The sequence below is a fragment of the Narcine bancroftii genome, chromosome 12 (genome assembly GCF_036971445.1).
Source record: "Narcine bancroftii isolate sNarBan1 chromosome 12, sNarBan1.hap1, whole genome shotgun sequence".
Classification (NCBI taxonomy): domain Eukaryota; kingdom Metazoa; phylum Chordata; class Chondrichthyes; order Torpediniformes; family Narcinidae; genus Narcine; species Narcine bancroftii.
Genome location: NC_091480.1, coordinates 22,634,051 through 22,658,063, shown reverse-complemented (window position 1 = coordinate 22,658,063; position 24,013 = coordinate 22,634,051). Strand labels below are relative to the sequence as shown.

General features: G+C 44.0%; 1 long non-coding RNA gene across 2 annotated transcripts; it reads right to left on the bottom strand.

The window, feature by feature from the left end:
• Positions 1–5,870: 5,870 nt before the first annotated feature.
• Positions 5,871–21,735, bottom strand: LOC138746865 (uncharacterized). Of its 2 annotated transcripts, XR_011347162.1 has the most exons (4): positions 21,614–21,735; positions 9,002–9,125; positions 8,210–8,392; positions 5,871–6,922 (listed from the first exon to the last, which is right to left on the bottom strand). It is a non-coding gene; the product is annotated as an uncharacterized lncRNA (long non-coding RNA). The 2 variants fall into 2 exon arrangements; XR_011347161.1 differs by lacking the exon at positions 8,210–8,392.
• Between the last annotated feature and the right edge of the window lie 2,278 nt (positions 21,736–24,013).

Here is a 24,013-nt window from a genome sequence, read left to right as displayed (position 1 = left end):
ACAGAAATTGTGCGTAAGAGCAGATGGCTCGAAAGTTCTATTGCCTTTGACCTGGAACAGAACTGAAAAGTGAGGGGCATGATTGGGTTTTTGTCTGCTTTTACTGGCTGACTCTAGGTTACAAATGCCCATCAAGGACACAACTACATACCAAGAAGATCCCACAATATTATTAAATTCAAATGCCAGTAACATCTGACCGTGAAGTGCCAACCTTACTACCTGCCACGAGATTACATCAGCAACACTGCTTGCAGTCCACATCTTGCCCCAGGTGAACATGAAGCTCTCGCCGGATGAATTACTCACCTCCATCAACAGCCATGAATTAAAGCACTGCAAAGCCATGTTCATTAGTGCCAGAGATAACCTTGCCAAAACCCAAGAGCATGCTACCAAAACTCCTCCAACACATCACGAGTCCCAGCAGATGCCCCGACATCCGCTCCCACTGCTGCATATCCAACAAAGATGCCTACCACTCCAACATATGATGGCAAGTTGATAAATCAGAAAATGAATCAAGCAGAAGCAGAGGTGTGACGATCCAGAAGTCAAATTTTTGCATCACTAATGTTTTTTTTAAAGACTGCAATGTCAGGGGAGAAAAAAAAACGCCGAAAAAAATTAACATAAATTATTGCCCGAGTGGTTGTTCACACTGGGTGCCTTTTTAGACTGCAAGTACCTGAGTGCAACAGTCTCGGTGGTTGGACGTGCAGTAGAGTGAATGACAAATTTTTCCGCTACGATTTACACTGCAGGCTTCCTCCAAAAAGGTTGTTGGGGTCCTGCAGGATACATCGCAATGAAGGAATTGACTCAAAATACCTGCACATTCCTTTTCAGACTGCCTGCGTAGCAGCAAAATTCCTTGATTGTGTCATTAGGTGCCTGCAGTATAAAAACCCCTAATGGATGGAGGAAACACGATATCCTTTGACTCACTCGACTGATCTGTGTTCAAGGACTCAAGCAAATGAATGCGCCACCGACTTCATTAGCAAGCATGAAGTGGTCTGCGCGTCAAACAGTCCACATCCTCCGCTCCCCCTTCCCCCAACTGGAAAACATGGGTGAATGGTGAGGTGCACTGGCTACCGAAGGGCAGGAATGTGGTGTACAACCCAGTCCTGTACAATAATGGCAGGTTCCACCTGCACAAGGCCATCAGAGATGCCAAGAGGTAGTACTGGACTAGACGCGAGTCCCAGGTGAACCTCACGGATACCAGGGGCTTATGACAGGGCAAGCTCCATTGCAAAGCCAGGCAGAACAGTGATCAACAGCGCATCCCCCTGGACAAACCCAGCAGGAGGCTATCGACCCAGTAGAACACACCTCCCTACTTTGAGCACAGCAGCACCCACCATCACCACCACAGGTGTCAGATCGGCCTTCCAGCGAGTGAACCCATGGAAAGGGAGCAGGCAGAAACCATGGATATATCCTGCAGATCAACTGGGAAATGTATTCACAGACATCTTCAAACTCTCTCTCCAAAGGAGTCACGTGATGGAGTAGTGGCCGGACGGTGAACTCCAGCCCTCTCCAGAAAAGTCGGGAAAAACAAGAGAAAACACAAAGGCACAGAAATAAAAGTTACAGAAAAGTGAGTATAAAGGTGGAAAGAAGATGGCGACAAAAAAAGAAAAATCGAAAGCAACGGTAAGAAGAGAGGAAGAGAAGACAAAGGAGGAAAAAGGTGAAGGCCTTACCTGTCCGAAGAGGCCCGCTGCGGAGAGAGAAACCCGCTCCCTCAGGTCGGTAAATAATGGACTACAAAAATGGCTCGCAGAGCCGAGTAAAAGTGTGCAACCGCGCATGCGCGAGGAATCGCGCATGCGCAATGCGAATGAAAAAAAACACACCGACGGGAGGGGGGACCAGCTGGGGAGTCGATCTCCACAGCCGGCAATGACAGCTGCAGAACACCTGCAGAAAGAAGAGACCACAGAAGACAATAGAAACAAGAAAGAAGAGGAGGAAAGGGCAACAAAGAAACAACAGATGGTCAACCCAGAGGAAGAAGAAGAGGAAGAGTATGGTGAAATAGAAGAAGAAAAGAAAGGCAAGGTAAAGGATATACTTGCTCTTATTAAAGGATACATGGAGTCATTTAAAGAATGGCAAACACAGGAATTTAAGGATTTAAGAAAAAGAATAAACAACACAGAAGAGAAAATAAATAAAATGGAGATGACCTTAACAGAAATGGGAAAAAAAATGGACAAGATGGAAGAGCGGGCAGTAGCAGCAGAAATGGAGGTAGAAGACTTAAAAAAGAAATTGGAGAAATCTAATAAAAAAACTAAAGAGACACAAGAACTACTAGCTCAAAAAATAGATACAATGGAAAACCATAACAGAAGAAATAACATAAAGATAGTGGGCCTTAAGGAAGATGAAGAAGGCAAGAATATGAGGGAGTTTATAAAAGAGTGGATCCCTAAGACCCTAGGATGTCCAGAACTACAGCAAGAATTGGAAATAGAAAGGGCACATAGAGTATTGGCCTCGAAACCACAACCACAACAAAAACCAAGATCTATTGTAGTAAAATTCCTAAGATATACTACAAGAGAAAAGGTACTGGAGAAGACAATGGAAAAAGTAAGAGAGGGCAACAAACCACTGGAGTATAAAGGGCAAAAAATCTTCATTTATCCAGATATAAGTTTTGAACTCCTAAAGAAGAGAAAAGAGTTCAATACAGCAAAGGCGATTTTATGGAAGAAAGGGTATAAATTTATACTAAAGCATCCAGCGGTATTGAAAATATTTATTCCAGGACAACAAAACAGACTATTCTCGGATCCAGAAGAAGCACGAAAATTTGCAGAACAATTACAAAAATAGACTGAGGGAGGAAGACGGGTAATGAGAGTTAAAATGATCACGATTGATATGTATGTGGGTAAAGACAAAAATAGACTGAGGGATGAAGACGGGTAATGAGAGTAAAAATGATCACGATTGATATGTATGCGGGTAGAGGTATAAGAGTGAATAGAGACAATGAGCATACATGAATGTATCTGTACTTAGAGGAAAATATAGATAGTATAGACAAGAATTAATAAGGGAAGGTAATGGAATAGAGAGAATAAGGAGGGAATTAAAAGAGTGACCTTTGTGACATATGAAAAGTGAAATCTTTTCTGGGGGAGGCGGGGTGGGGGGAAATAGCGGTCACTGCAAAATCAGTTGACGATTGCGAGTGGATTCGCAAATCCAAATGGAGAGGGGAGATGTGGTTGTCCGACAAGGGATAAAGGACAACTCAGGAGGTGAAGGGGAGATTCGGGATAAATAAGATAGAAATAGGAGAATAAGGAAAATGTTGGATGTTGTAGGAATGTTGTCTTATAAAGAGTTGAAAATAAGAAAACAGAAATGGAAAAGGAGGAAAGGTAATGATGGAAAAACGGAAAGAGAAGATAAACAAAATATAAAATGGCTACGCTGAACTATATGTCTTTAAATATTAATGGAATACATAACCAAATTAAAAGGAAGAAACTACCAAATTTAAATGAATAAATGTATTCCATTAGAAAAAATAACATATTGGTTAAGAAATAATATTGAAATATTCGAACAAGTATAGGAGCCTTACATTAAATACAATAGCGAAAACCTACCGGGGACAAACATTACCTAAGTTGATGGAAGGAGAAGGAAAGAAAAGAATGGACTCAGTAGAATTTCTGGTGTAATTTTGTTGAATGACAACATTGTCTGACTGGCTTAATGCAACCTAGATTGCATACCTAAAATGGATGAGAGGGGGGGGTGGGGGGGTGGTTTTGGAGGAAAGGGAGGGGAGAAAAAGTCACTGTATATGTGTGAAAAAGAAATAGTGTATATCATGGCTAATGTGATTTATGGTGTGAAAAATAAAAAAATTTAAAAAAAAAACTCTCTCTCCAACAAGCTGAGGTACCCATCTGCTTCCAGAAGCCACTATCACCCCAGTGCTGAAGGTCGTACTGATGGGAGTGCATGACAATTGACAGTGACTCTGACATCCACCATTATGATATACACTAAAATGTTGGTCATGACCCACATTAATCCAGTCACCCTCGACCCATTCCAGCTGAAACAGGTCCACAGCAGATGCCATCTCTCTGGCCCTACACAGCCCTGGAACATCTGAACCACAGAAAAAGCTATCAGACTACTATTTCAATACAATTAGCGTCAAACAAACTAATCCCCAAGCAATGAGAACTTTGTCTCATGAAGGCAACGTTAGCATAGCGGTTAATGCAACGCCTTTACAGTGCCAGTGATTGGGACCGGACCTGGGTTCAAATCCCACGCTGTCTGTAAGGAGTTCGTACTTTCTCCCCGTGAATGCGTGGGTTTTCTTCAGGGGCTTTGGTTTCCTCCCAGTGTTCAAAGCGTATTGGGGGTGTAGATTAATGGGGTGTAAATTTGGTGGCATGGTCTCATGGGCTGAAATAGCCTGTTACCATGGTGTATGACTAAATTTTATTTTTTTTTTTTTTTTTTTTTTTTTTTACACAAAATTAACATGTAATATTACACAAAATTGCTTTCAGCTTGTTGTAAGTCAGACAAAGAGTCGCCATTAGTGTCAGCCAGTGACCTTCTCAGTACCAGACAAAGAGAAGCAAATGAGAGTCCCTTTAGAGTCAGTGTTCCTGCAGCCTCTGCAGGCTTACAAGTCGGCAACATGACCTTCAGATCCATCCCTCTGACTTTATCTCTATGATGTCGATTCTCAACCTTTTTATTTCCACTAAAACCCCATTAACCACTGAGAACCTACGGCATCATATGCTACAGGTGCTCTGTGGTTAGTAAGGGAATACTTAAGATGGTAGGTGAGTGGGGGGAAAAATGGTAGAGAACCACTGGTCAAGGATGTTGTAGGCCTTCAGGATCATTCCCATTAGTTCCATATGCAGGTCAAATCATCAAATAGGTTCGTGTATCTCAAGCTCACCAAAAAAAATCTTCAATTTATTGTGCCCGCCATCACAACTTGTCTACATGGAGATTCTTGCTCTCTATTTGCTTCATACACTGTACGTGACCAGCTCCTCAGCTCTTACACCCATCCTTGTTGCCAGAATGGTGCCTGTAGATTCTTTAGTAATACTGCACAATAAAGCAACTGGCAAAAAGGATAAAAATAAATTTAAAAAATTAAAATAAATAAGAATAAAATAATAGCTTAAAAAATGCAAGTTTAAAAATGTAAAATTTTAAATGTTCACTGAAATCTTTGATGAAGATGGGTGAAAATATTCAGCCAGCAGAGAGTTTTGCTCGTAGCTGCTGTTACAATAGAGTTGTGTGAAACAGTAATGGTGTCGCCCAGGATGAACTGCCGTTGGGGTGACTCTGTTAAAGTGTCTTCTTATCTCTACTTAGTAAGAGTCACCCCAGTCAGAAGCTTTAGCTGTAAACTTTAGGGGGGGGGGGGGCGTAATTTAATGTTATTGTTAGTCTTTCAGGCAACTCCATAGAGGGGGAGATACCTACAGATGCAGCGACAGTAAATGTTTTCAAAGAATGTGATAGAAAATAAAATAAAAAGCTTTAAGGTTTATATATTCATGCAAGTGAAGTTTGCTCTGTGCAAGTACAGAATAGTACTTTTATCTTTTAGTTTATTCTTTTTTTTCCAAATTTTATTTAAAAGATTTTTTAAAAAACAAAATACAATCAAATAACAGCAAGAAATTTTTAGATACATTAAACAAAAAAACCCTCCCCACCCTCCCAACCCTTTAGCCAGCTCCCTTAAGGGGAGCCAAATACAAAAACAAAACAAAATATATAGAATATTCCAAAGTGATTTCAAATTCATATATTCCAAAGAAGACCACATATTAACAAAGAAGGAATAATTATGATGCAATTTACATGTAATTTTTTTCCTACGGAATACAAGTTCTTAATTCATTATGTCATCATACTATGTTAATCTCCACATTATCTTTCCAAGTACTAGCTACACATTTTCGTGCTACAGATAATGGTAAACGTACAAAAGCAATTTGAAATTTATCCACAGTTTATTCTTAATGAAAGTGTATTAATTAGGTCCTGTAAGAGTAAGTCTCAATTGGAAAGTACACTTTTCTGGTGTCTACCAATCCCAATAGGTGCCAGATACAAGGGATTTTACTGTAGTTTATTGAAAAGCAGTAAACTATCATCTCTGAGACTACTAAAACAAAGTATGTGGTACAACTAAAGGACTGTTGCATGCATAGTATGCAGAATTGAAGCCATAGGCAGAATTCCAATACACTGCAGAAAACGGGCATGACATTTGTAGCTCCTCACTAATGTGTTCCTCTCTCAATGAAAAGACCATGTTATTTTAATGGTAATTTTCCAACTGGCATGACTGGGTCTTCAGCGATTTCTATTTTGGATCAACAGGCCAGATCTTCCTGACCTGTTGCAGCCGACACTTCCTCCAGCTTCACAGCCTGCCATAATCCTTGGGACATAGACTCCTTTTTCCTTTATTTGCCCCTCTGTGCTCAACAGCTTTAAATTGAGCCTGCAGCTGACGTGGACATTTACCCCCTCCATAAATCTTCGTCCGCGAAGCCAAGCCAAAGAAGAAGAAGAAAGAAGAAGAATCAAAATGCACATTCCATGTAAATTGCATCATAATTATTCCAGGTTTTTATCCAAGGAGATTTGTAGACATTTTGGTTTGACCATGTAGCACTTTTATACATAGTTCCCCTCATTTCTGGACGCCATAATATTTGGGACGTTTGGCTTCACAGGTGTTTGTTTAATTGCTTCATTGGTGCAGGTAATAAGAGAGCTCATCTTGTTTCTAAACTTTTGATCACCCTTGGAGTCTGAAGTTGGCATTTTTCAACACGAGGACCAGAAAGACAAAGAAGCCATTATCAGGCTGAAAAACAAGAATAAAATAGTAAATCATCCAAACCTTAGGATTACTAAAATCAACTGTTTGGAACATCATTAAAAGAAAGAGCATTCTGGTGAGCTCAGTTATCACAAAGGGAAGGCCTTCACTGTTGATAACAGGGGAATTCCCATCATAATGAAGAAGAAAAACCCCGAATGCCTGTCTGACGGATCAGAAACACTCTTCAGGAGGCAGGTGTAGATGTGTCACTGACAAGCTCTTAATTCATTATGCCATCGTACTATGTTAATCTTCACAGAAAACTTCATGAGCATGAATACAGAGGCTACACTGCAAGATGCAAACACTAGTTAGCCACAGAAATAGGATGGCCAGATTACAGTTTGCCAAGAAGTGCCTGCAGAATTCTGGAAAAATATCTTATGGACAGTTGAGTCCAAGATTATCCTGTATCAGAGTGCAAATGTGGAAGCATAAATAAACTGTCCAAATTCCAAAGCATCTCATCTCATCTGTGAAACATAGTTGTGGGGGTATTATGGTCTGGCCATGTATGGCTGTCACAGGTACTGGTGCGCTTATCTTCATTGATGATGTAAAACTGCTGATGGCAGCAGCAAATTTAATTCTGAAGTGTATAGAAACATCTCATCCTCAAGTTTGAGTGAATGCCTCCAAACTCATTGGATGACACAAGACAATGATCCCAAACATACTGCTCAAGCAACAAAGGAGTTTTTCAAAGCTAAAAACTGGAAAATCCTTGCATGGCCAAGGTAGTCACCTAATTGAGCATGCCTTCCAATGTGCTGAAGAAAAAACTTAAAGGACAAGCCCCTGAAACAAGCAGGAGCTGAAGGTGGCTGCAGCAAAGGCCTGGCAGAGAAGTCACTCAGTACCTGGCCATGTCTATGAATCACAGACTTCAACCAGTCATTGCATCCAAGGGATAGGCAACAAAGTACTAAACGTGACTACAATGTCCCAAATATTATGGTGCCCTGAAATGAGGGGACTATGTATAAAAAGAGCTGTAATTTCTATACTGTCAAACCAAAACGAACATAAATACCCTTTAAAAAAATCTGGAATGTGCACTTTAATCACATGTGAATTGTTTAATTACAAATTTAAAAGCACAGGGGCAAATAAAGGAAAAAATGTCTTTGTCCCAAACATTATGGAGGGCCCAGTTCTGGTGCCCTATTTCTCACAATGGAATGGAATTTAATGCAGAGGAATATTTGGGAGAAGGATAGAGAAACAGAATATTTTTAAACGACAAGCCACTACTGAGTGCAGACTTACTTTTTGTAAATTGGTGTTTGTTTTCTGCAATTCCTTCCTAGCCCCTTCATTTATGTCCCACACTTCCTTCTGGTTTCCAGTGTTTGATTACATTACAGTGAAATGATGGGTCTCATCAGGTAATGCAGTGAGGCACCCTCATTCTGAAACTCCCTGACAGCAACGAAAGAGGGACGGAAATTGCTGCAAAAGCGATGTTCAGAGGTTTTGAAAATTCATAAACAATTTAAAAGTGAAGTAAATCATTGCAAAAGATGTAACTGAAAACATCCCAAAGCACAAAAATATATTTTTTTTAAAACATGGTCATAAATCTTTTACTTAAAATCCCAGTTGTGGACAGCAAGGTCTGGGATCCAATCTGAGATGTCAGAATATTTTGCTATGTGCCCTGGTAAGTCTGAGCTTTACTCCTGAACTTGCACGCGCCAAATTAATGTGACAGGGTTTTGTATTCTGAATCTGTCAGACAGCCTTGAACTTCTGCAATCGGCAGTACGTGCCAGGACACACTGCAGTTTCAATGATCGAACACCAGCAATTCCAATATGATCGTTTAGCAATAACTAAAACAATCTCCCTCAACTAATCGGTTGAAGAGGCCCTATAAAGCTTATCTGAAGTTGCTTGCAAAACAAACCAGGTGGCATGGGAGATTGAAAAGAGTGTAAAAGTCTCCAGAGGAATGTAGAAAATTTAAATAAATAGAATTTAACATAGAGAAATATTTGGAAGGAGAATAGAGAAACAGAATATTTTTAAATGACAGGCCACTACTGAGTGCAGACTTACTTTTCATAAACAGGAGTTTGTCCTCTGCAATTTCCTTCCTCGCCCCTTCATTTATGTTCCACCCTTTCCTTCTGGTTTCCAGTGTTCAATGAAGTTACAGTGAAATGACAGGGATTTCACCCCACTGTGAGAGGACAAACGCAACTACATTATTGATCAGTAAATATGAGGGTCTCCACTACACACTTTAAAGTTTTAATATTTAAATTCCATGAACATTTTGTTTAACCAAAGCATGTCCTTTCACATTTTCCCATTAACTTGCATCGGACACTGATTGACCAAATCTATTCTCTATGTGTTCCATTATTTTCCTAGTTCACTATTACAGAGTCTGCAAATTTTGACATTGCTCTCTCCCCCTTTCCATAACCAAGTTCATGTAAGTTTGTATAAATAAGACCAGTGGTCCTAATATGCATTGCCAGGAGCATCATTTGTTCTGTCCCTCTAGTTTTTTTTTAAATCCATTAAACACTACTTTCTATTTTTTCCCCCGTTCCAGGCAATTTCTTATCCATGTTGCCATATTCTTTTTAATACTGTGCACCGTAATATAAACAAGCTTCCTAAGCCGTGCCTTATCAAATACCTTTTGAAAATCCACATACCTAATATCCACTGAATTTTCATTATCATTTCTTCCTTGAAGAATTCTATTAAATTTATCAAGCACAACTTACTTTTTACAAATCTGTATTGGCTGTCCTTAATTAACGCATGTTCTTTTGAGTACCCTTATTTATGGACTACAGTAGATTAACCACTTTGGCTGATGAGCCCACAGTTTACTCTTTATTCTATTCTTAAACTGAGATGTTAATTTGGGGAACTCATTGGTGCACATTACGCTGCAAGTTGTCCCTCAGCATTAGAAAATACTTGCGAAGCTTGGCAATTCGTTATTTTAAGATTGTCAGCAATAATTTCCTTGGAAGGACCCTAAAAGTCTGTTTTGTGAACAATCTGGCAGCAAATGTCTTCCTCCATCATGACCCACATTTCGTTGCATCCCAGACAATCCCAAACCTCACTTAGAAGAATAATTGTAAAAGTGAAATAAGAACAAAGTTCAGAATCACTCAAAATAATCATCAATTTAATTAGGATTCATGTTCTAAAGTGTTTGATGTACTAGGATATAACTGCTGTCATTTTTATCTGTCAAATTTAGTCGTTGGTGATATTTTGAATAGAACCAAACTCCCAGAAAATATATTGGCAAGGAGCAAAGTTTGGAGAAAGTATCAATTTTAGAACGTTCCAACCAATTTTCCAGTCTCGGTATGTGTGAATTTCACTAAGAGTTGCCGCATTTCAGCCCCATGCTGTTTTTGCCATTTGTTTTTGACAATTTTAAAGATGACCCAGCAAATTTTCAATTAAGTCCGTAACAGCTTTCATCAACAAAGATCAGCAGTTGGTTAATAGTCTATTAACGGATTCTTAACACCTATGTTGCTCTTTATTTATGGAGAATGAATTTGAAACTCAATCCACTTTAAAAGGAACTTATGGACCCTTCACACAGTGCAAGCTAATGAAACAGCCCTTTAGGAATTCATATAATTTATGCCATCCTTCAAGTAGCTGTGTGTTTTGTCTTCCGAGTTCAAAACAGCGGTATTTTATTCTACCTTTTGTTAGTGATATTACTGTGCCCCATCTGAGAAGTCATTTGCCATTTATTGCACCAGAAGGATTGTCAGAGAGATTTTAGTCCATTTATATAAAGTGTATCATATCACAAAGAAAAGATAGTCCTTTGTGAACATGTCTATTTGCCAACATAGCCTCAAGTAGAAGCAGTTCTTGAGCTTAAATCCTTGCCAGGTCTTTTCCTGGACAACATCTAACAAAGAACCTGGCACTTGTCAGTTCGGAGGCATCCTACGCAGTCACAAAATGCTGTGATGAAATGTCATCTAAAATTCCTGGTGAGAGTGTGAGCACAAATTATACTGGCTCTGAAAGTATTCAGTAGTTGAGCTGCCGTCTACCTGACATTTTCTACTATGTAATACAATATTAGTTTCAGCTCCCACGTGGAGCAATATAGCTGTCGGCACCAAGTCCAAAAATAGGAAGAGTGAATGGAGTTTTTCATAATCCAAACTTTAATGGATCTTCTAAACGGGCAAGATAGCTGTGAACCTAAAGGTTCCTGCAACACTGAGCTTGCAAGGTCTGGAAGATCAGGCCTGTTGATTTTTTAATATGTTTCAACATCTAAAGGTAAAGGTTCCATTTTTGCACATAATACTACATTTAGAATGTAACATACATGACATTCGACTTTGGTCTACTGTAAGGCAGACAGAGAGTCGCCACTTTGTGCAGCGTCCCTCACAGAACCTTAAACACTTGGTGTTCCGAGGCGGTCTCCCCTCCGAGTACTGACCGGGCCTGATCTGCTTAGCTTTCGAGATCAGACAATCTCACATCTTAAGTAATCTCTGCAAATTATGACAAGCGATATTAAATAATTAAAACACATTAAACCTAATAGCACTCGAGCATAGAGAGCAATGTTGGCTGACTACCTGGAAGGGTGCTAACCAGGAGAGGTGGCCCACTCCTTAACGTTCCAGTTAACTGTCACTGGTGTGTTTGAGAAGAGCTGTCAGTATGAAGCAGCTCAAAGGAGGGATGTTTTCTTGTGGGATAGTCAGAGGTTGTCTGCCACGAGATTTTCAGTCAGATGCAGGGATTGAAGATGAAATAATGGAGATTATAGTGGAGAAAAGAGAATAAAAGGTTGATGATTTTTTTCTCTGCAGGTGGTGGATGATACAACAACTTAGTGAACACTCTAGGTGTGATGTTGCTATGTGAGATTTAAGTCAGGTTGAGTGGCTTCACAGAAAAGCGAGTCCAAACACAAGCTGACAAAACACGAATAATCTTTATTGTACACACAGGGAAATTGTAACGGGGAAGGCAAAACAACAAGATACTAAAACTACTTTGGCATTCACATCAGATACAGCGATCTCTGACATCAGTGGCTGCCTACTCTCTCTCTCTCTCATTCTCTATTACACCGTGCTGCAATATACACTTACTAACACACTCTTACAAAACAGAAACTTCAACACACATTCCCAAAATCCCTGTACCAATGGGGTGTGGCTCAATGCTAAGTGTTCCCACACAATAGTACAGTCTCATTCTAAGTGTCGTACAAACCTTACCAAAATTTCCTCCAACAATGTTCACAGTTCACAAACCTGGCATAGATCAGCTTTCATAGTCAAGACCAAGGTGCAAAGAGACCAGTCACCTACACATGGTGGGCATTTAAAGTACAGTAAGCTGGTGATTCAGGCCCTGGTAATCAAAGTGATTTAAAGGGGCCAATGGTCATCAGTGAATGATTTAAAGGGGCCAATGGTCAGGTGTGCACTAATGGGTGGGCAGATTCCAACCTGGATTTGGCAAGTGATGCGACTTCCGACTAGATTCCAGGTGAAGAGGTCACGTGACCCTCCACGATCCGCATTCCCTCTTAGTTCCAGACAGAGAGGCCACATGACCCTCTACAATCTACTCTCAAATTTTTGCTGCTGCCAGCATTGTCACCATGGACTGCCTAAAATGCCACGAATATTGTAATGCTCTCAACATGAGTGTCAAGGCAGGTTTTCCTGTTACAATGCTCTTCTCTTCTGCACGCCCATCAATGAACCTGCATGTCTAGTTAAAACACAGATATGTTGGAGGAACTCAGCCGGCCTGGCAGTGTCCTTGGGAGGTAAAGATTCAGGTAGCAGAAGGATGCACAGATGATTCAAAGTGATTAAGATGCCTGGTCAAGTGAATAGACGCTGAGAATGGGAAGTCATCCAACTCTAGTATTAAGAATGAAACAGTAATTTTTCAGAGGTTCGTGTTTGGAAGGTGATGGGGGAAAATGTGGATGCTGGAATCTGGTATTTAAAAAAAATAAATTCTGGAGACGCACTGATTTCTTCCAGTAGTCTGTATTCTTTTCTCCAGCATCTTGAGGATGTTGGAGCTCATATGATCCTGTGTGTCCTTCTACAAGGAGGTTCAGTAAAGTATTTTGTTTATTGCAGGAAGATACGAGTCAAAGAGTAGAGATGCTGTGCTTCAATAGCATCAAGGTCTGGTGAAAGTGGATTTGGAATATTCGATGCAGGTCGTGGGAGAAGTGGAGCAGATTTTGTGAGATTCCTGGGCAAGGAGTTTGACCTAAAATGAGAATAATCAGACACGTCTTCTACCGTTCTGATTTTACAAAAATAAAAGGTGATCACAAAATGTAACAAAATTCTTATATTGGCAGATTTTTTTCCCCCAAGAATAGACTTTATTCACAATAAATTACTTACTATAAAGAAAACTATTCAAAGTCTTTTCACACCCATAGTGTCTATCATATATATATCTTCCCTTCAATGTATATTATTATAATATTTTCTAAATATGCCATTACCACCCCTGTGGCACCTCATCATTTCTCCCCCCCTCTCCTTGGTCTCAGCCCCTCAATGCCCAGTAATAGGAGGACTCTAGATTGTGGTCCTTCCCCACAGTTCCCCTGCCTTGGATGCACCAAGCCTCAGTGCGCCCCTTAGCCAGGGCTGCAGTGTTAATTTTTTAAGTGATGGAGCTCCCCAAAAACAGCAACAAGGAGGTCTCACGAGACCCAACCTTGGTGGCTGCCATGTTGCATTGGTGTTATATAATTGACAGCAAACTATAGGACTATGAAGTAGGATGACAGGTCGTGGAAGATACAGGTATGTCAAGAATAGCAGGGGGGCACTGCTACCATCCTGAGTGGCCATGTGAAGTGCCGGAATGGCCCCGAAGTGACCCCGGTGAAGTGCCGGAGTAGCAGCACTGCATCCCTTCCCTTAGCACCTACTCTGGAATGTGCCAGGGCACATATGCCAAGACATTTCCCTACTTACATAACTGCAACCAAGACTCCATAATTAGAAGTCACCCATCAACCTTGACTTTAAATATCCCTAATGATTTGACCTCCTCAGCCATTTGTGGCAACAACCTCCACAGATTAACCGTCCCGTGGTTGAAGTAATTTCTCATCATCTGTGTCCTAAAGGAATGTACTTTGATTCTGAGGCTGTGCCCTCTGGTCTTAGACTCCCATCTCTTGGCTTTTGTTAACACCAGAACCCCAGCAAGGGTTTCAGGTGAACAGAAAGGAAAGTTTCAACTCAGCCTTCAACCCTAACCAAAGTAAAAATTCCAGAGCAATTCTTCAGTCCAGTCAAACACAACAAGGTCTGCTCCAACTTCTGCAAAGGATTGAGAATCTTTTTCAATACTGTGGGTATGGGAGGACATATTATGATTGGGAGATTTTCCTGCATTTCTGACTTGACTTTCCTGCCAGGATTCACACACTGCCCAATTTGTAAAGGCAAAACACAGGGGCACCCATATCTGATGGAATCAACACAGGCGAGCAGAATTCACATTGATACACAACACAAAGTGCACAATCCAAATTTTCAATCAAACAAAGCAAAACATTATCCAATCAAATATTTAAGCCATAACTTTCTGTTGAGTGACAGATTTTTAAAAAAATCTTTTACATAAGTGGAAAATAGCTTAACAACAGAAAATTAGTATTCACAGCTTTGCATTGCAAGAATGAGTTTTGTGTAATAAAGACTAACGGATGATTTAGACTTGGTCATTAAGATTCCACAAGGAACTGTTAAATAAACAGGAGGTGCCAGGTTAATGTGAATTACTCAGCATCAATAGCTGTTGCAAAAATTATAGCTGGCTTAAAGATGACACACTCATATTTCAGTAGTTACCATTCCATTAACAGATGAAGTTTATCACCGTGGATAGTGTTTCTCTCCCACGTAAACAAAGACACATTCCAGTGAAAGTAGGCTAAGACACTGCTATTTATTTATGCACGTGATGGAAAGGGCATAGGTCAAGAATATCAGAATCGCTAGTTTAGAGCAATTCGTCTGCAGTTGCCATTTGGAAATAGATATGTGGTCATTCTTTGGGGACATAAAGTTACCAGAATTGCAATTTGTGTTTAAAGCAGATAATAGTATGTGTACACCAGGCTTTAACTTTCTTTTAAAATAATATTTTTTTAAATTTCTTTTGCAACATAGAACATTACAGCACAGTACAGGCCCTTTGGCCCTCAAAGTTGTGCTGATCTATATATTCCTACTAAAAATAAAACTAAACCCTCCCTACCTCATAACCCTCAATTGTTCTTTCATCCATGTGCCTGTCTAAGAGTCTCTTAAATGCCTCGACTATTTCAGACTCCACCACCGTCCCTGGCAATGCATTCCAGGCACCCACAACTCTGTGTTTTAAAAAAAACTTACTCCTGTTGTCTCCCCTAAACCTTCCTCCCTTCACTTTATTCAAATGTCCTCTGGTGTTTGCTATTCCTGCCCTGGGATAAAGGCACTGGCTATACCTCTCAAAATCTTTTTGCTGCTATTAAAAGTTACCTCTCATCTTTCTTCACTCCAAAGAGTCCCAGCTCTGCTAACCTTGCCTCATAAGACTTGTTTTCCAATCCAGGCAACATCCTGGTAAATCTCCTCTGCGCCCTTTCCATACCTTCCACATCCTTCCTATAATGAGGTGACCAGAACTGAACACAAGTGTGGTCTCACCAGAGATTTGTAGAGTTGCAACATGACCTCAACTATTGAACTCAATCCCCCTATTAATGAAACTCAGCATCCCGTAGTCCTTCTTAACTATCCTATCAGCTTGTGTGTCACCTTGAGAGATGTATGGATTCGGAGCCCAAGAGCCCTCTGTTCTTCCACACTGTTAAGTGCCATTTTGTCATCCCGTTCTAAATAATTTGCATTAATGTGATGAAAGATAGGTAAATGAAGAAAAGGTCCAAATTAGCCACTGTTTAATCATTTGAACCAAATTCCTCAGTGTTTTTCCTAAACAGAAGATCCAGATGAACAATGAAATCCAGAAGCAGCTGAGAGCCAGATCACAGGCATTTAAGTCTGGAGATCAACACTACATGAGGAGCAGGTACAACCTACAAAAAGCCTTTTATCTCCCAGGCAAAATGGAAATTCCAGACACGAATTGAAAAAAAACAAAGGAAATCTGACAACAGTGGCAGGGCCAAATTGCCATATATCCTGCCACAAATTCAAATCCAGTGCAGAAGGAGGCACCAAACCTTCTCTCTCAGATGACTTCCATGCTTTCTCCACCCAATAAACAAGAAAAGGCCTCTGTGCACCCCTATGTCCCCTGATGATCTATTGTCAGCATTCAAGGATAAAGTGCTGGCTGCCTTTAGGAGAGTGAATCCAAGGAAACTATCTGGTCTTGATGGAGTACCAGGCCAAGTACTGAAAACTTGTGCTGACCAAGTTACCAATGTATTCACAGATATCTTCAACATCCCACTCCAACAGGGCATGGTGCCGCCTGTTTTAAACAGGCATCAATCATAGCTATGCCCAAGAAGAGGAAGGTAATGTGCCTAAATGACTTTCGACAAGTTGCACTCACATCCACAGTGATGAAGTGTTTTGAGGGGCTGATGTTGAAGCTCCAGCAATGCAGATCCATCCTAATTTGCCTACCACATCAATTCTCTATGGCAGATGCCATCTCACTGGCTCTACACAAAGCCCTGGAACACATGGACAGCAAAAAAGCAAACATCAGGAGGCTCTTTATCAATTACAGTTCGGCATTCAACGCCATTATCCCCTCATAAGTGACCTACTGCGTAATTGGATCCTGGATTTCCCCAGCTTCAGACCAGAATCAATGAGGATTAATAAGAACATCTCCTCGACAACCACCATCCGTACTGGAGCACCACAGAGTTGCATTTTGTAGCCCCCTGTTCTACTCGCTTTATATCTGCAACTGTGTGGTTTGATACAACAATGACACCTTCTACAAATTTGCTCATGATACCACAGTGGTGAGTTGTATAAAAGGAGGGGATGGGTCAGATTAAAGATTTGGCTGCATGGTGCACTAACAACATTCCCGCACTATTGCCACCAAAACCAAGCAGCTAATTGTGGACTTTAGGAAGGGAAAACCAGAGGTGTATGATCCAGTGATTATTAGAGATAAGAGGTGAAGAGGGTGAGCAAATTTAAATTCCTGGAAATCACTATCTCTGATGACCTTTCCTGGACCCAACATTGTGAAGAATGCATATCAGCCCCTCTACTTTCTCAAGAGTTTTGTGGTGATTTGGTATGACATTAAAAACCTTGGCAAACCTCAACAGATGTGCAGTGGAAAGTGTGCTGACTGGGTACATCATGGCCTGGGATGGGGGCAACAATATCTTGGAGTGGAAAGCCCTGCAAAAGGTAGTGGACACAGCCCAGGACATCACAGGCAGAACACTCCCCACCATAGAGAACATCTACAAGAATGCAGCAGAAATCATCAAGGATCCGCACCACCCCAGCAGATGCTTTATTCTCGCTGCTGCCATCAGGAAAGAGGTAATAGGTGCCACAGGACTCATACCACCAGGTTCAGGAACAGCTGCCACCCTCCACCATCAGAGTCCCCAACAACAAACTCAAATGAAAACTCATTTAAGGACCCTTACTTTACACATTATTTATTTTTGAATATTTATTTCCTGTATTGCACAGTTTGTTGGCACTTCCTTCTTTGTTTACATTTATCTCTTTTCTATATGGACCTTTTGCTTGAGTACATTTTTTAATGCACTTCCAAGGAGTAGAAATTCTGCCTGGCCTGCAGGAAGAAAGATCTAGAGTTGCATGTGATGTCATGTGTGTTACTCCAACAATAAATATAAACTTCAATCTAATCAAATCATAGGGTACACGAGGAGCTGAAGCCTGTTATTCTGTGGAGTTTGAAAACCCCACATTTAAGCAGTAGTTTTCATTTGAAGTGCACCCCCAAAATATGACAGATTCCAGAGAAAATGCTGAGGATAACGTCCCTCATTAGCCACAAGTAGAATGCTCCTGTCACTACTTATCCAGAGAGCCTGTAATTAAATGAACATCTCCTTTGTTTTCTTTTTGTCCATTTTCAAATAGCTTCTACCGAGCAGGTAGAATGTCTGAAAACAGTCACAAAGGCTGCGAACCATCCTGCAAGCTACCTGCATGGCCAGTTTATGGAAGTTGTCATTGCACATTCAAGTTCCCTTGCATTTAAGCCAACAAATCAAACAATATGTTAGTTGGTTGAATAGAAGCAAGGGAAACAAGTAGTAGGTTCAGAGAGCACTTGAGAGAGCCAACACTGCACTGCAGGAGAGACAGTCACTGCAGCTTTCATTTCAAACTGGGACTTGAGACTTGTCAAGCTACTTAGAAGCTGTACCAGCAGCTTTCAGCTGACTTTCAAAATCTTAGGAGACTTTTAATGAAGCCAATGCAGAGACTTTACTCAGGCCAAGAACAATTCTGAATCTGGAGCGAAGAAAAGAAAACAAAAAGTGGGAGGTCTTGGCCATATAAATAGGAGAGGGCACCAGTCCTCAGTCATTCTCATCAACGTGATACTGTGTTTGCTCCTCCCCCCTCCTCACCATTGCTAATACTGGGAAGCTGCCTCTGACGCCAGCCATCAATTCCAGATATCCATCCTCTTTATCATTGACTGCTTCTCTGACTGATGAAACCCAGCACCCTCCTACTACCACCAATTCTCTCCCAGTGTCAATGGTTTCCATGATCGTTTCATGCCCCACAATCATATTGATTCCCTCCGATCCTCCCACTAATCAATTCTCCCACCTGCCCAAATCCTAACTCGTACTGATCATCTAAGAGGAGAGTTAAAAGGCTGGCAAGTCCAGAAATTGCCCAGTTCTCAGAGATCATTTTCTGTCAATGTACTAGTCAACCTCGGATCCCCTAATCACCTCTCCACTCCCCAAATACTCCCAACCCTAAATTAACCCTTTCTGTTTTCATGTGCTTGACTCCCTACCTCTCATACTTAACCACCTTTAATCTTCAGATCAAATGTCTTCCTCCACAATGTCAAAACCAGGCAGATGAAAGAACTCAGGTACATACATATACATGCAAGGTATTTGGTTGCTCACTTGACAATGTACTGCCTTGTTAACAAGATTGAAGTGCGTGCCATTAAGTCAAAAATAGGTCAACAGCAAGGAGAAAATGGAACTCAATGACCAAAACAGTAACAAGCATGTGGAATAGAACAGAAAATATTCCAATGACTCAACAGGTCAGGCTGCATCTGTGGAAGGAAGAAGAGAATTACTATTTCTAGCTGAAGGCTCATCATGTTAATTTTACTTTCCCTTCCATGAATGCACCCTCATCCGATGAATATTTTAAACCAGTGGTTCTCAACCTTTTTCTTTCCACCTTAAGCAATCCCTGAGAGCACTGATGGCCTACGGAATACTTAAAGTGGTGAGAGGAAAGAAAAAGGTTGAGAACCACTGTTTTAAGCTCTTCGTTTTTATTTCAAATTTGAAGTATCTGCAGGTTTTATGATTTCAATGCTGAACAGCATTGAGCACAAATGTGTTGATTGCACGAGGCCTGCTGTAGATATAAGCCTCATCCACGGAATGTTGATGCGTGCTTCCCTGATAAAGGATCCAGCTAAGTGGCACAGGATTCTTTGGGCCTGATTCATTGCCTCGCACACAACAGCACATTGGCAATGAGGAAGCATACAGGAGGGAGATAGATCAGTCAGATGAGAGTGTCACAACAACCTTGCACTCAATGTTAGCAAAACCAAGGTTTGTGGACTTCAGGAGGAAATGAGGAGAATAGGAATCAGTCTTTATCGCAGGGTCAGCAGTGGAGAGGATCAAGAACTTAGACTTCCTGGGTGTCAAGATCTCTGAAGATCTGTCCTTGAGCCTCCAAGTCGATGCAATCACTAAGAAAGCTTGCCAGTGGTTCAGAATGACTCTCCAAAATTTCTTCAGGTGTACCGTGGAGAGCATTCTGACTGGTTGCATCACTATCTGGTACGGAAGTGACAATGCTCAGGACAATAAAAAAACTCCAGAGGGTTGTTAACTCGGCCTACAACATCATGAGCACCAGTCTCCACTCCATCGAGGACAGCTACACGAGGCGGTGGCTTAGAAAGCAGTCTCCATCCTCAAGGGCCCCCACCACCCAAGCCATGTCCTCTTCACTCTGCTACCATCAGGAAAAAAAAGAACAGGAGCCTCAAGACGAGCCCTCAGCAGCACAAGGACAGTTTCTTCCCTCTGCCATCAGATTCCTAAATGAACAATGAACCTCAGAAACTGCCTTACTTTCCCTTTTTCCTTTTCTTGCACTATTTTTAAAATTTATTTTGTAAAGTGATTTATATAAATTTTGCACAGTCATACTGCTGCAAAAGAACAAATTTCATGACGTGTTGATGGCAATAAATTCTGACAAATATCCTTTCCTGCAAAAATACCTCTTAACGTGCCCTTTCAACTACTGTAAAATTTCATTATCAGTAATCAATATAAATACCTGTATAAAACTTGAAACAATAGTGTTATCCAAAAGAAGGCTAGATGGATATTGGAGGAGATTTTTTTTTGTTGTTGTTTTTCTGAACTACAGACAAAACCAGGGTAGTAAAGTTAATAATCTGCCCTCATCCACTGAGCTAGGGTAACTACATTGGGTTAACTGGCCATATTTTGTGGTTCTATTATTAGGGCAAAAGGTCATCTCTCAAGCACGTACGATTCTGCTATCACAAATCCATTATCAGGCCTAGACTCGGCTTCTGATTTGAAGGTGACTGTCAAAGGTTAATGATTCCCCAATTGCTCACTTTAACAAATTTCCTTATTGAGTAAGCCAGTTGCAACTTGTTCCAATTTTAATCAAAGATCATTGAGATTAAATATCTACGCAGATACTGATGAGTTCCCCCCCCCCCAAGCATTATCTGTTATCTTCAACCATGTATGTCTGGCTGTTGAGGACTACTTCAACATTGACTCTCCAACAGAAACTCCGATTACCAAAAACCAAAACCGTCAGCAGTTGTAAGCAAAGAAACTTCATTTAAATGTTGAATAAATAAACAAAAGAGTATGATTTTGAAAGAAAGGAACAATGCAAATCATGGAGAGACAGGCCAAGACAAATGAATAGGCCAATTCAATATCTGCCATTTTCCTCCAATGCAATGCAATGTGCTTGGGAGGGAAAAGATCAATCAATATTTTGTTTGAGAAACACAAAATGAGATACAAGATAGAACTGCTCAGAAAGGCAAACTTTTAGAATATCTTAAAGGCAAAAAGGGAAATCAGACCATAATACAAGACTGGTAGTATCACTGCAGGTAATTGGATAAGAGTGTATCTAGAGTTCATAAAGTTTACTGAAGCATGGAGCCTGGCCAACTCATCCATGCCAACCACATGCCTGTGTTTAGATCATCTCCTGCTAAACCTTGCCTACCAGTGTATCTAATCAAATCTCTGGTCAAACTCTGCCTTGATTGAAGCATTACCTCCATTGACCCCACCATTAATTTCCATGTTATGCCACATCCAACATTACAAAATATGGCAAATAAATTAATTCCACCCTCTGCACATACCTCCATTTAGGTCCACGTTGGCTTGCACCATTCACCTCCTTTTCTTGCCGGGCCCCCGATCACGCTCCAGGAGTGCCCTTCTTCCCCCTGTGGCTCGCAACTGGGGCATATTCTTCGGTGGTTCTCATTGCAGTCCCTCCTTCCCTCCCCCGGGTCCTTCACACCCTCTCCGTGGTCCGGCTCCCCGAACTCTCGGCCCCCACTCCGCAGTCCGCCTGGACCCCTCGCCTTCCTCCGTGGTTCGCCCGGGCCCATTGCCTTCCTCTGTGGTTCCCCCACCTGGACCCTCACCCCACTCCTTGGTCCAATCCCCAGTCACTTTGCCTCCCTCCGCAGTCCTGCCCCAGCTGTCTCACAATCCACGGTCAGTCTCCGAGGCCCCTCCATGTGGCTCTCCACACAACCCCCCCCCCCTCGCCCACTGCGGTCCGCCCATGGGGCCTATGGCCCCCCTGACCCTCCACGGTCTGCCTATAGGGCCCTTCGCCCAATCCCCTCGCTCCCCTTCTGCAGTCTGCCATCTCCCTTTCAGGCTGATTCACCATGACCTTGGCGTCTCCCCTCCAGCCCATGTCGACCTGTTCTGCCCCATTTTAAACGGCGCATTGCTTCTTCAATACCTTTACCCACGACCTACAGTTTAAAACACCCGTCCTCCTTGCTGGACGCTGCCCGTCCATTACGGTCGCGGGTTCCCCCATGAGTTCCTCTACGCCAGGCACACGCCCTGTCACTACTTCACCTCCCCTCGGGTCCCAGTACCGGCTTAACCACACCCGGTGCACTGGCCCGGCAATCCCGTGGACCGGTCCATTACCCACCGACCCTGACCACACCCCACCCCCGCAGCCCAGGACTGGAGCCCATCCCTGGGTTAGGTTTGCCCTGCGCCCCGACCCTCCTTGCCGCACGGCTCGCCCTACACGGTCCGCTCGGCCTTCGCTCTTTCCGGTCCGCAGGGGCGTGACGCTGCCATTTCCCTTTCAGGTCCGCTTGTGCTACATCTGCCCCCCCCCCCCCCCCCACCGGGTGTCACCTCAGATTGGGATTTAAGAAACGGCGTCGTCTAGCAGGGATTGTCGAGTTGGCAGGTTCGTTGGGTGTAATTAGGCAGCTGGAAGGGTCCTCGACTCAGCTGCTGGGTTAAAGTTGGTTTAAAACTCGGCTGTTGGGAAGTGTCGGTCCGCTGGGGGTCTGGGGGGGGCCGCTGGGGGTCGGGGGGGGCCGCTGGGGGTCGGGGGGGGCCGCTGGGGGTCTGGGGGTCTGGGGGGGGGCCGCTGGGGGTCTGGGGGGGGGCCGCTGGGAGTCCGGGGGGGCCGCTGGGGGTCCGGGGGGGGCCGCTGGGGGTCTGGGGGGGCCGCTGGGGGTCTGGGGGGGCCGCTGGGAGTCCGGGGGGGGGCCGCTGGGGGTCCGGGGGGGTCCGGGGGGAGGGAGCCCCTGGGGGTCCGGGGGGAGGGAGCCCCTGGGGGTCCGGGGGGAGGGAGCCCCTGGGGGTCCGGGGGGAGGGAGCCCCTGGGGGTCCGGGGGGAGGGAGCCGCTGGGGGTCCGGGGGGAGGGAGCCGCTGGGGGTCCGGGGGGAGGGAGCCGCTGGGGGTCCGGGGGGAGGGAGCCGCTGGGGGTCCGGGGGGAGGGAGCCGCTGGGGGTCCGGGGGGAGGGAGCCGCTGGGGGTCCGGGGGGAGGGAGCCGCTGGGGGTCCGGGGGGAGGGAGCCGCTGGGGGTCCGGGGGGAGGGAGCCGCTGGGGGTCCGGGGGGAGGGAGCCGCTGGGGGTCCGGGGGGAGGGAGCCGCTGGGGGTCCGGGGGGAGGGAGCCGCTGGGGGTCCGGGGGGAGGGAGCCGCTGGGGGTCCGGGGGGAGGGAGCCGCTGGGGGTCCGGGGGGAGGGAGCCGCTGGGGGTCCGGGGGGAGGGAGCCGCTGGGGGTCCGGGGGGAGGGAGCCGCTGGGGGTCCGGGGGGAGGGAGCCGCTGGGGGTCCGGGGGGAGGGAGCCGCTGGGGGTCCGGGGGGAGGGAGCCGCTGGGGGTCCGGGGGGAGGGAGCCGCTGGGGGTCCGGGGGGAGGGAGCCGCTGGGGGTCCGGGGGGAGGGAGCCGCTGGGGGTCCGGGGGGAGGGAGCCGCTGGGGGTCCGGGGGGAGGGAGCCGCTGGGGGTCCGGGGGGAGGGAGCCGCTGGGGGTCCGGGGGGAGGGAGCCGCTGGGGGTCCGGGGGGAGGGAGCCGCTGGGGGTCCGGGGGGAGGGAGCCGCTGGGGGTCCGGGGGGAGGGAGCCGCTGGGGGTCCGGGGGGAGGGAGCCGCTGGGGGTCCGGGGGGAGGGAGCCGCTGGGGGTCCGGGGGGAGGGAGCCGCTGGGGGTCCGGGGGGAGGGAGCCGCTGGGGGTCCGGGGGGAGGGAGCCGCTGGGGGTCCGGG